Raw genomic sequence first — 11698 nt, 5'->3', positions numbered from 1 at the left:
TTCTGATAAGGATTAACCCTTGTCTAACAGGTTCCTAAAACAACTGCATTTCTTAAATCACTGGGTTGCATGTCACTAACTTCTCTAAAATTTCTACTTTTGATTTCAGCCTGGTTCCAACACTCGAGTGTTCCACACAGACACACAGACAGACAGTCAGGCACAGTCAGACAGACGGACACAGACAGACAGACAGTGAACTGACAAAAACACCACACGTACATGTGCACATATCTGTAGTTGATCGATCAATCTGACCCTTCAAAAAATGGCAGGGAGAAACTGATGGACTGAGAAAGGAAGGGACAGTTCCCAGGGCGGCTGATTGGGAACTCTGCTCCTCATTTCTCAGCCTAACCAGCCAGTCTCCCACTTGTTAAAAATGGGTCAAGAAAGCGCTTTTGTTGATATAAGTCGGCAAAATAAACTATGACAAAGATGTTTCCATATTTTCGCTAAGGCTAATTCTGAGGCAGGGAGCTAGTACCTTCTTATCAGACATGGGGATAGGCTTCTTTGATGTCAAACAGTTTATACTAATATCTTGCATTTTCCTGCCTCCTCTGCTATGATACTCTCCTATTTCTTTTGTTACCTGCAAAGATCTGACTGCAAAATGATCTGGTAATGCAAACTGCCATTCACTGGCTATCTTTCCCCACTATACTCAGGCCACATGGTGTTACAGAGGTCAACAAGATCTCCTGATCTAAAACTACCTAGTTGGAAGCTCCTCAGATGTTTTCCTATTTGCAAGCAATAATCTATGAAAAAGGAGGGATCCTTGGCAAAACTTCTCCCCAGGTCTATCACTTTGGCCTTTATTCAAAGGCTCATCTCCACCGGGGCGGGCCTGGCATTGGACAGACCCACAGCTGTGTACCTGAGCCAAACCTGGTGCTGTGGTCTTAAAACTCTACTCCTTAAAAAAAAAGCAAAAAAAAAAAAAACAGTTCTGCCTTTCTTAGCTTTCTACTTTTCCCACTTTTTGCTGGCTTGGGCTTCTGTCCATTTACCCCCTTTTTTTTCTGCCTTACATCTGAACTGCCTTCATTAACATTTCAATTGACCTCTCTGCCTGGAAATTGATCTGCCTTAGTTTCCCAATCTCTTCTCACTAGTGGGCTTTTCTCTCATCCCTCCCATAGTGGATGGTGATGCAAAACAGACAAAGGAGGGGTGCCTCTTTGCAGAGACCATTCAGATGCTTGCCTGGCCGGTGGAGAACTTAGCCTTAGTGGTTCAGCATTGTGACGCCCAATAGGAGGACCTATCAGGGTGCTCATACACACAGGCATTCACACAGTGGTTATCACATTCCTCCCCCAGTCCTCTTAGAGATTTCCAAGGGAGCATACCTTCACAGCAGATCTTCCACAGATTACCTCCTTTATCTGAGCCACAAGGTTTGGAGAGAAGGAACCTCGTGGGTGCCAATCCACACCGAAGGAAGGCCATTCTGATGAACAGTAAGTGTCAAATTTACCTTTCTTGATCATCAAGCCCAGATCCTGAGCTTTCCTCTGGATCTCAGAGAAGTGATCAATTCTGACCCATATTAAACGATCTTAATAAACAGAATTAGGAGAAAGATAATAAATACACACACTATGGACACACGCACAGATCAAACTCCTGCACTCGCTCAGACAGGTCCACTTTTTCACACGGGTGTGCACCACACTCACCAGTCACCCTGGGACTCCCGAATATACCCAAAGGGTGTGCACATGATTTTTCACCTCCGGAGGGTTTAGTTCTTCCAAGTGAAGAGATCAGAAGTAGAGAAAGGCCAGTGCTGCCCTGGGAGTGGCATTAGAGAGTTAGGGGTTCAGGGGCAGAGGAGGAGCAGAGTCAGTGGGGGCCCCTTCTCCTGCCTGGGACTCCCGCCTAAGGCTCCTGGTCCGGGTGCCCCCCGGGGAGCAGGCTGATAGATGATTCCCTTGACCTGGAAGATAAGCGGCAAGTGGAACGATCCCTCGGGGGGCCAACCAACCTGGAACATCGGCCATCCTGCAGAGCAAAAGGTCTGCCATTTAGGCTTTTTAACAATCAGAAAAAGATTCTGAGCACGAGAGGGGACCTCTGACCAGTGGGAGAGAGTGAGTGAGAGCGAAGTGGACAGAGATTGTCCCATGGTTCCAAAGACTGTGCCTCGGTAGAGAAAAAGGATGAGCGTGATCCAACCTACAAAAAAGAATGACACAAGCGCAAGGCCTTTTGGAGAGGAAAGAAGAATAGAGAAGTAATAGAGCGGCTGATGATTCCTTCTTTGACACACCAGATGTAGCCTCTCCGAGGCTACCACAAAAGAGGCCTCCAGGCGTCCCTGGCCCTCATCCACCTCCGGGGCGTCCCCCAGGGCTGCGGCTCCTGTCTATTCCTGACACGTCTGTCAGACACAAGGCTCACACGCACACCACTGTGCTGCACACCACTGTGCACACCACTGTGCTGCACACCACTGTGCCACCGATCGGTTACTACAGTAAAACGGTACCGGAGAAACAAAGAGAGAGAAAGAGGCGCCTTAACTTACCCCGCGGCTCAAACCAGTGTCCCTGGAGCAGGGTCCTCGGTGATCTCGGTGGGACCTCCAAATGTTGGGATCGGGAGTTCCCTAGCCCTGGGAGGCGCAGAGAGACCAGATAGACACAATTCCTGCAGGAGTAAAAACGGGGTTTATTTAGACCAGCATGCTGGGCCTCCACAGCATAGCCCAGAGTGGGCAGTGGCTGAGAGCCCCGACCTTCTTCAAAGGGGATCTTATATAGGCCTTCACTGGCCGTTACAGCAAAGCCTGCACATTTCACAGCCAATAGATTTGTAACAACATATACTTTCTTAACCAATCCATTTAAAAGTACCTCACTCCTTAGCCTATAGATTCAAAGATCAGCATTTACGTACATCAATTGTCAGCACAAGCAAGGTTATAGCCGGAACCATTAAGCCTTAGGTAATCTCCCTTGACCATCCACATTTTGAGTTACCCAAATCTGCAGGGTGCTTTAGTGAGACAATACACTCCAGGAAAGGGCAATTTCCCCCAACCACAGCATCCTGAGTTATCCTTTACCCAAGTCCGCAGGGTGCTTTACTGAGACAATACATTTCAGGAACAGCAAATACACCTGAATCCTGTCACACTTGGTTTAGAAAGAAGTTAGGCCCTGTTCACTTTCCAAGTCCCCTCTCCCCCAGGTGCAAAGCAGCAAAGCAGTTTTACAGAAAGCAATGCTGCAAGTTAGCTGAAGCATGCAAAAATTTTATGCCCTAATATGGATTCTTTCAATCCAAAAGTAACGACGAGACTAGGACCCTGCTAAGAATAGGAAAGATATCTGGCCTGAGTACTGCAGTCTGAGATCAAGATGGACCTAGGAGAGCAATTATATAAGCTTAAAGTATTTCTTACTGTGTCCATACAAAATTATATTATGTATGTTTATATGTTGGTCCGACAAGGAGAGGAGAAACACATCCAGGAATATCTGTTTTAGGGTGGGTTGATCTGATAAATGAGAATCTGTCCTAGAAGCAGCTTTCCCGTGTGTCCTGACTAGCTTGGATGAGACTGAACATTTCTCTCCTTCATCTGCCTTCAGTAAATAATTTCATTATATTGTAAGAGGCAGCTTCCCTTTTCTCACAGAAACCTAGCTGGTCTTAGATATGCAGATCTCAGGTGCTAGCCAGGCCAGATCTTTGGGATACAGATTCCTGGCTCTAGGCAGTCTAGTCTTTGGGATGCAAAGCTCAAGTACTTGTCTTTGTGATGTAGATTCCAAGCTCCAGCAGACTGGTCTTTGGGATGCAAATCCAAGTGCTTGTAGCTTACAAAAGGTTTCAGTCTTGGTTTTGTGTCTTCTTTCTGGAGGTCAAAATGACTGGCCTGCAGATGTGAAGAAACGATGTATGTTTTGCCACCGCAATGTTCTTTCTGTAACTCCTTTTGATGACATACCTGTATTGCGCCCTTTAGAGGTGCCATGATCTATATAAGGGAGATTTCAGGGCTCTCTCGGAACACGTGCCTGAGAGAATCTGGGGAACACGTGCCTGAGAGGATGGAGAACACAGGCTGAGAGAATGAGGACAGAAGCTGAGAGACCAGTGAGCACATGCTTGAGAGAACCTGGAGCCTCTATGACATACACTTCTTCCATGTAATAAACTGCTGCTCAAGACCAACACACCTGGCCCTCTTTTCCTTCCTTTGCCTGACCATTGCCATCGACCTCCCTGGAGTGGGGAAATGGCCTGAGACTACCGAATGCGGGTGGTGGGAGAGATGGGCCGCTGCCGTGCCTTTGCTCATCCTTTTTGTGTGTTTACACAGGCTTCCACTCAATGTTCCCATCTAATTTCCACGTTGCTCCTGGGCTGGAAGCTCTGTGAAGTTTGGGGCTGTTGCACAGCTTCAGAAGTGGTGGCAGTCCTCAGTCTTTGAGCTGGAATGGTGAGTCAAACGCTGGGCCTTTGAAAGGGTAGAGAAATGATCTGCCCCTTTCCTGCCCAGGTTCAAGACATCTTGGCCCGGGGGCAGTTGAACCTTCCTGGGATAAGTTAGTTGCCAATGTCTCTCCAAAATGCTGTCAACTCAAGCAGATGGGGGGGGGGGTGAGACCTTGGTGTTGGGAAGGGAAAACTGTTTGGGGACATGTGCTTGACAGGGCTGACTCTTCTCCTTCCCCCTGTCCCCAGTAGTCCCCAGAGTTGCCTTGATATCCCCTGGGCATTGCAAGGTGAGATGGAAAGCAGAGAAGTCCCCAGGTTGATATTGACCTTTTTCCTCTCCACTCTGACCCCAGAGTTGCAGATCCTGATTCAGGAATCAGTGCTCCTGGGAAGAGTGTTGGCACCAACCACTTCAGAATCCCGAGAGGAGCCAGCGCTGTCCTGGACTGAGGGGGCCTGGGGGGTTGGGAGGGAGAGGAGTCAGAGATCAGTGGTGACGTTCATCAAGGAGAAATGGAACCGAAGGGCGCCCTCCAGTGAGAAGCAGATATGTAGTAGCACTTTACCTACAGAGCTGAAGCTTCTGTCTACATGCAGAAAACACGTGTCAGGAGGACCAGCATGCAAGCCCGGGGAGAGAGAAATCAGTGAATCATGTGTCTTGCTTGACTTGGAGTGTGTGTAGTTGGAAATCCACGATGATTGTCCCGTGCTGATCACATGCACATAACTAAAGTCACCTTCTGTGCTGGGTGTAAACACATTCTAGATTTTAGGTTAATTCTCAGATGTGGAATTGTGAAGAATGCGAATCATTATAAGCACCAATTCCAGGGCTGAGTTTATTCCCACACCCCCATTCAGAGCTCAGATATAGGCCTGGTCTATTGAATTCAATTTATGTATTTTAATGGCAAAATAAAATGATCCTCAAAAAGCTGGGGGAAAAGAAGTGTGTATTTCTTTCTGTTTGTTTTTTTAAGTGAAGAAGAGAGAAAAGGAAGCGAACCCCTTACAGTGCCTCTCTCCCTGCCCCTGGTCACAGCCATGAAGTCCTCGAGAAGAGCACCCCCTGGTGTTCACACCTACCTCTGCATCTCCCTGTCTCCCTCAGCAGGTTTGTGTCTGGGTTCACAGGGACTTGCCCTCAGTGTGTTTACTTCACTATACACAGCTCTGTCCTCAGTTACTGAGTTCCTCAGTGTTAGGTAAACGTGGTTCTTGGAGGTGGCCCTAGTGATGCTGAGTCAGGACTTAAGCTTTGGCTTATAGTTAGTACTTCCATCACCCCATACACAACCAATCCAATCCAGCCACTTTCCAGGGGTCTGGCAGATACAGCTCAGACTATAGCTGGTTATAGATAATCCAGAGACTTATAAGGTGAGGGACAGCATCTGCGAGGGTGTCACCAGGTTTGGTCCCGACTCCTGCATGGGACAGGACACCTGGGGGAAAAGATCCACAGTGAATCAAGGACTCAGAGGCCCCATGCCCATCTTGGAGCCTCTGTACAGGGATACTCACATCTGGGAGCTTCCACCAGAAAGAGTAGCAATCAGCGCTGATGTTCGTTTCTGTCCACGAGGTCCTTGATCTCAGACACTGCGTCAGGGGGAGCGGGAGTCCAAGTTGAGGTGAGTGTGAACTGGTTTTAATCCTGGGTCTCGAGTGTAGATTTGCACAGGGGAGCCTCTGTAGAGAAAGGAGAGGACCAGGGGGAGGCTGGTGTGTGGGCTCCCTGGGAGGAGGTGCTGACTGTGGCTCAGAGCTCTCAGGCCTGTACCCAGGGCCCTGCAGCACAGGAAACGTGCTAAGGAGCTCTCAGGAAACAGGAATTGCTGGGAGGGGGCAGAAATGGCAGGTGGGGAGGATAGTCCCTGTGTCTCAGGTCCCTGATGACCAAACCCAGCCCCCCCCACACACACAGGACCTTTTCCATGTAGACGGGTCCCTGCCCCTCCATGTCTCTGTGTAGTGGCTCCTGTTCTCCCACTGAGATGGAAAATCTGGGGAGTAACATGCAGTGTAACTGTCACAAGAAATTCTAACTTGGCTCTGTCCAATCCATGGTAAATCAATTTTCACTCTATTACTCTCTCATCTTCCATGAACATTTCTTCCCCTGAAGCAGCATCACTCCCTAATTTCAATGTAGTTCTTAGGGTGTTTTTTTTTTTAATTTTCACTCTTAAAGGTTATGTATTGGGACAAGGAAGATGCTTCTATTTAGGTGACCTTCCTGGTGTGGTTAGTCTGGCCAACAGAACCTAAACCTGGCCAGTCCAAACCTAGGGTGCCAAAACGAAAATGACAAAAATGACTGTCTGTATTTTCAATGCATGTATGCTGGCATCGGATGCATCCATCGAGGACCTGAGGGTACAAGCACAAAAGATCAAGTACGACATCATTGGTCTGACTGAGATGAGAAGGCATTAATCACATTACGACGTTTTCAACACTGGAGAGGATCTGATCCTTGGAACATACGACGAAAAAGGCATCGGTGGTGCCGGTGTCCTTGTCAACACAAACTTGACCATAAGCATTGATTCGTTCAAATTCCTAACAACCCGAATCGGATGATTACACTTGAATATATGTGGCCCATTGCGAGTAGTTTCTACCTTCATTGTCTACGCACCAACATCCAATTATAAAGAAGGAGAAATTGAGAAGTTCTACATGGAGCTGTAGAAGTTCTGTATAGAAACCACACCTTCTACAAGATCATTGTCAGTGATTTGAATGCCAAGATAGGACAGAAAAGACCAGCTAAAGAACTCCACATCGGGACCCATGGCCTATAATGGAACGAACAGGGTGAGAGACTGTCTGAGTTCATCATGTCGACCAAGACCATCCATGGTAACTCAAAATTCCAGAAGGCCAAATCTAAGCGTTGCAGATGGGAGTCCCCCGGTGGACGGTTCCACAACGAAATTGACCACATCATATTCAATTGACGGCTTGGCCTGACTGATGTCGCTGTTGTCACAAAATTCCAAATGGGATCATACCACGGTCTCCTTCGTGCAAAATTCTACTTCACGGAGAAGGGAGAAAGGGCTGCAAAGTTTAAGAAGACAACTCCCAGAATAACCAGCAACTGGGAGCTCTTTGGCACTATTGCGGCTACATGGGAGGATACTGTCGTTGACAACATTGTCGAGGAATACGATCGACTGGTTCAGCACCTCCAAGACTGTGCGAGGAACGCTGAGAGAGCCACAAAAAGATGCCTGTCTTCGAAAACTCTCAAGCGCATTCGCCAACGTGCCTTGGCGCAGGTCTCAGGCAGCTGCAAGCGAACGTCTGCGCTCACAAATCAGTGCAGAGAAGCGATCAAGGAAGACCTCAAAGAGAAAACAGCAATACTGGCAGATGTGGCAGAAGCCGGGGAAAGTATTTGCAATGCCCTCCTGTTCTTCACCAACTACAAGACCAAGAAGACTTTCCTCTGACGTCCTAATGGATCTATCATATCTTTCCGAAGACCAATGGAGAAGATTATCCATGGCCTCTACTCGGATCTCTTTGATAGCCATGGCCACCTGCCCACATACCAAATTCCACAGGATGGATATGTCGTTCCCAATGTTCTCCCTCCCAAAATACAACACACCAGTTCCTCAGTAAAGAAGTTAACAGTTCCTGGCCCAGATAAGGTCAGACCCGAATAGCTGAAGAACCTGCCATCAGAACTAATCAGTACACTAGCTCGGCTCTTCTCATGCTACCTGTTTGAGGGCAAAGTTCCAACACAATGGAAAAACAGCAGGACTGTACTACTGTACAAAAAGGAAAATATCCACGACATTGGCAACTATCGCCCCATCTGCCTGTTGTCTGTCTTCTATAAGCTGTTCACTTGAGTCATCCTGAATAGGAGTGGCAGAACATTAGATGAAGGACAACCATGCGGGCAAGCTGGGTTTCAAAAAGGATTCAGAACCTTCGACCACATCCACACGATAACCAAGTTCATTGAGGTTTCTCAGGAGATCAAGATGCCACTCTGTCTAACGTTCATTGATTTAAAGAAGGCTTTTGATTCTGTTGAGACGGAAGCAGTCATCAAAGCCCTAGCCTATCAGGGTATTCATACTCAATACATCAGGATCCTCCGTGAGCTGTATTATGGATTCACTACCAGGATCTTACCATTCTACAAAGAAGTGATCAAAAATGTCAAAGGAGGGGTTCGGCAGGTTGATACCATTTTACTTAAACTCTTCATTGCTACCCTTGAGAACGTAATGTAATGACTGGAATGGGAAGGAATGGGAGTGAAGATATACGGTCGGCAACTACACCACCTCTGCTTTGCTGATGACATCGTTCTAATAACACCAAACAATAGCCAAGTGGCACAAATGCTGGGTGACTTCGACCATGAGTGTGGAAAGGTCGGACTCCAGCTGAATCTCATGAAGACAATGTTTATGAGAAACAGTCTCGTTCCTGACATTCCATTCTCTCTCAACGGAACGACCATCTCCGAATGCAGCAGTTATGTGTACCTACGTCGAGAAATCAACATGGCAAATGACCGGGCACCCGAGTTACACAGGAGGAAGATAGTTGCTTGGACTGCCTTGAAGATCTTCGAAGAAATAGCTAAGGCGGTAAAGAACCTCCAGCTCCTGGCACATCTCTTCGATTCCACTGTTCTTCCTGCATTAACATACTCCGCAGAGACCTGGGCACTACGAAAACAGGAGAAGAATGCTACTCGTGCGCCCCAAAGAGGAATCAAAAGAGCTCTGCTTGGAATATCATGGTTCACTCAAATGAGAGAAAGAATCCAGAGTTCCGACCTCCGTCAACAGTCAAGAATCAGGGATGCTGTCTCATTTTCCAAGACATTGAAAATCAGATTGGCTATACACATAATGTGTTTTGGAGACAATTGCTGGACTAAAGCTGTTACTGATTGCATTCCATGGGACATCAGAAGTCCACGTGGCCGCCCACCTGTGAGATGGTCAGATGTCTTCATTAAGACCCTGAACGATGTTTTGAGGCTTTTCGTGTTTTTAGAACAAGCAGATGCCATTGTGGTACACTAGCAAACAACAGGGATAAATGGAGACGTTACTGGCACCCGCTCGAGCATATCAATGAGTAACAGGATGTCAAGTGATTAAGTGATCACCTGAGCAGGTGCTTCAGGGCCCATAACAAGGACAAGAGAACAAAGACCTTAGGTGCGATATGAAATTCCCACATTGTCGGTGATTCCCTGTGACCCTGAGAGGACCATGAAGTCCCCTCTGAGAACGATCTACAGAGTACTGAGCAGTCTGAGGTCTGAGCTCACAGCCTTGTGTGACTGTTGGAGACACAGTGTGAGGAGCCCAGTCCTGAGAGGGTCAAACTCCCTGAGGAAAGGTGGCTGGTCCCATGGCTCAGGGTGTCTCTGTGGGCACTGGAAGCCCTTATCATGATTTATTCAGGGCTGCTGTGGTGACCCCAAAGACTCCCTAAGTTTGGGTTGAGGGTTTCCATGGGATCTTCCTCTTGTCTCACTGAGGAGGGGTCAGAACTGCACGTGTCACAGGACCTTGTTTATCCACAACAATGGCCGAGGGAAAGGGAAACCTTGAATGTTCATCTGAGGAGTGGATTAGGGGGCAAAGTCAAGCAGGACTCCCAGGTATAAAATAAGTAGGTATGCGCTGAATGCAGGTCAGAGGGCAGAGGTCTGTGGACACAGAGTGTGTGTGTAAGAGAGCAGAAAGAAGTATCCAGCTCAGAACTGAGTGGACATGAGGATTTCTCTTTCTGACCAAGCGACTCCTACCAGAAAACCATGATAATCTCCACAGGAGCATTTTAATTTGTACAAGAGAATAATGTGCCCCTCAGGTCCCAGTGAAGTCATGGTCCCATTATTGGAAACTTCCATCAGGAGGCAGAGATTGTGATACACTCTGTCCTGCCCAGAGTGGGGATGGGGGAATCAGAGCCACAACGCACAAGTCAAGGAGCCTCTGGGGCCATCTGAGAGCTGAGGGGCAGGTCAGTCTGATCTCCACAGAAATATGATTCATCTGGTCATGAGCAACGTTTCCTTAGGGGAGAGTCCTCCAAGCCTCCTGGGGGTCTGCGCCCCTGAAGTTCACCCTGCTTCCTCCTGCAGGTGGTTTATGTCTGGGCCCACACGGCCTTCCCCTCACTGTGTGTCTCACACAGTAGTACAGGGCCGTGTCCTCTTCCCTCAGGCGGCTCATTTGAAGAGAGAACATGTTCTTCCTGTTGTCCCTGGAGATGGTGAATCAGCCCTTCATAGAGTCGGCATAATATGTAGTATCACTGTTTTGATTAATGTCTGAGACCCACTATAGGCCCTTCCCTGGAACCTGGGGGAACCCACTATCCAGTAATCACTGAGAGTGTATCCAGCAGCTGCACAGGAGAGTGTCAGGGACCCCCCGGGCTGTACCAAGTCTCCCCAGACTCCACCAGCTGCACCTCACAACGGACCCCTGCAAACACAAAGACATCCTGGTCATGAAACTCTCCTCACACAGAGGATCTGCCACTCACATATCTCCCATGCTCCGTGTGTCTGTCGTCCATGAGTTACCTCCTAACACAGCCACAAGGAGAAGCCAACTGAGCCCACACGCCATTTTGGTTTCGTCTAAGTCAGGATGCAGCCCCTGGGGACCCCTGCACTGACTCCTTTCCCGGAGCTGAGGCTGGGCTGGGCTGTTTTCATCATAGCAGGGAGAGGCTAATTTGCATATCCTCCTCCTACATAAAAAGTTATGTTTGAACCTAAAGTGTAAGTGTAGAATTCCAGAGCAAGTGTCATGTTCTGGGAGTGACTTGTGACCCAGAAAAGATTCTGTCATGCAATTATTATTTGACAACCAATTTAATTTGTGATATTTTGTCCTTATTTTTGATGACTATCATGTAATATTAAACTGATAAGAACAGATACTACACTTGATCTTAGCCAAAAGGCCGAGAAGTGATAGCGATAGCACAGCGGTAGGGCGTTCGCCTTACACGCGGCCAACATGGCCGACCCGAGTTCGATTCCTCCGCCCCTCTCGGAGAGCCCGGCAAGCTACCGAGAGTATTGGATATGCCAGACACAGTAACAACAAAGTCTCCAATGGAGAGGCCCGCTCGAGCAAATCGACGATCAACGGGAGGGCCTTTACCTTTTACCTTTTATCATGTAATATCTACAGTCAGACTTCTTTTTCATGCATCA

The 11698-nt window shown here is 47.9% G+C and overlaps 1 pseudogene; it reads right to left on the bottom strand.

The window, feature by feature from the left end:
- Positions 1-11275: 11275 nt before the first annotated feature.
- LOC130016995 (uncharacterized) lies at positions 11276-11454 on the bottom strand (annotated as a pseudogene).
- Between the last annotated feature and the right edge of the window lie 244 nt (positions 11455-11698).

Source organism: Sorex fumeus, unplaced genomic scaffold, assembly GCF_029834395.1.
Source record: "Sorex fumeus unplaced genomic scaffold, SorFum_2.1 ptg000170l, whole genome shotgun sequence".
Classification (NCBI taxonomy): Eukaryota; Metazoa; Chordata; class Mammalia; order Eulipotyphla; family Soricidae; genus Sorex; species Sorex fumeus.
Note: the sequence above shows the minus strand (reverse complement) of the source record. Positions and strands in the feature narration are given on the sequence as shown.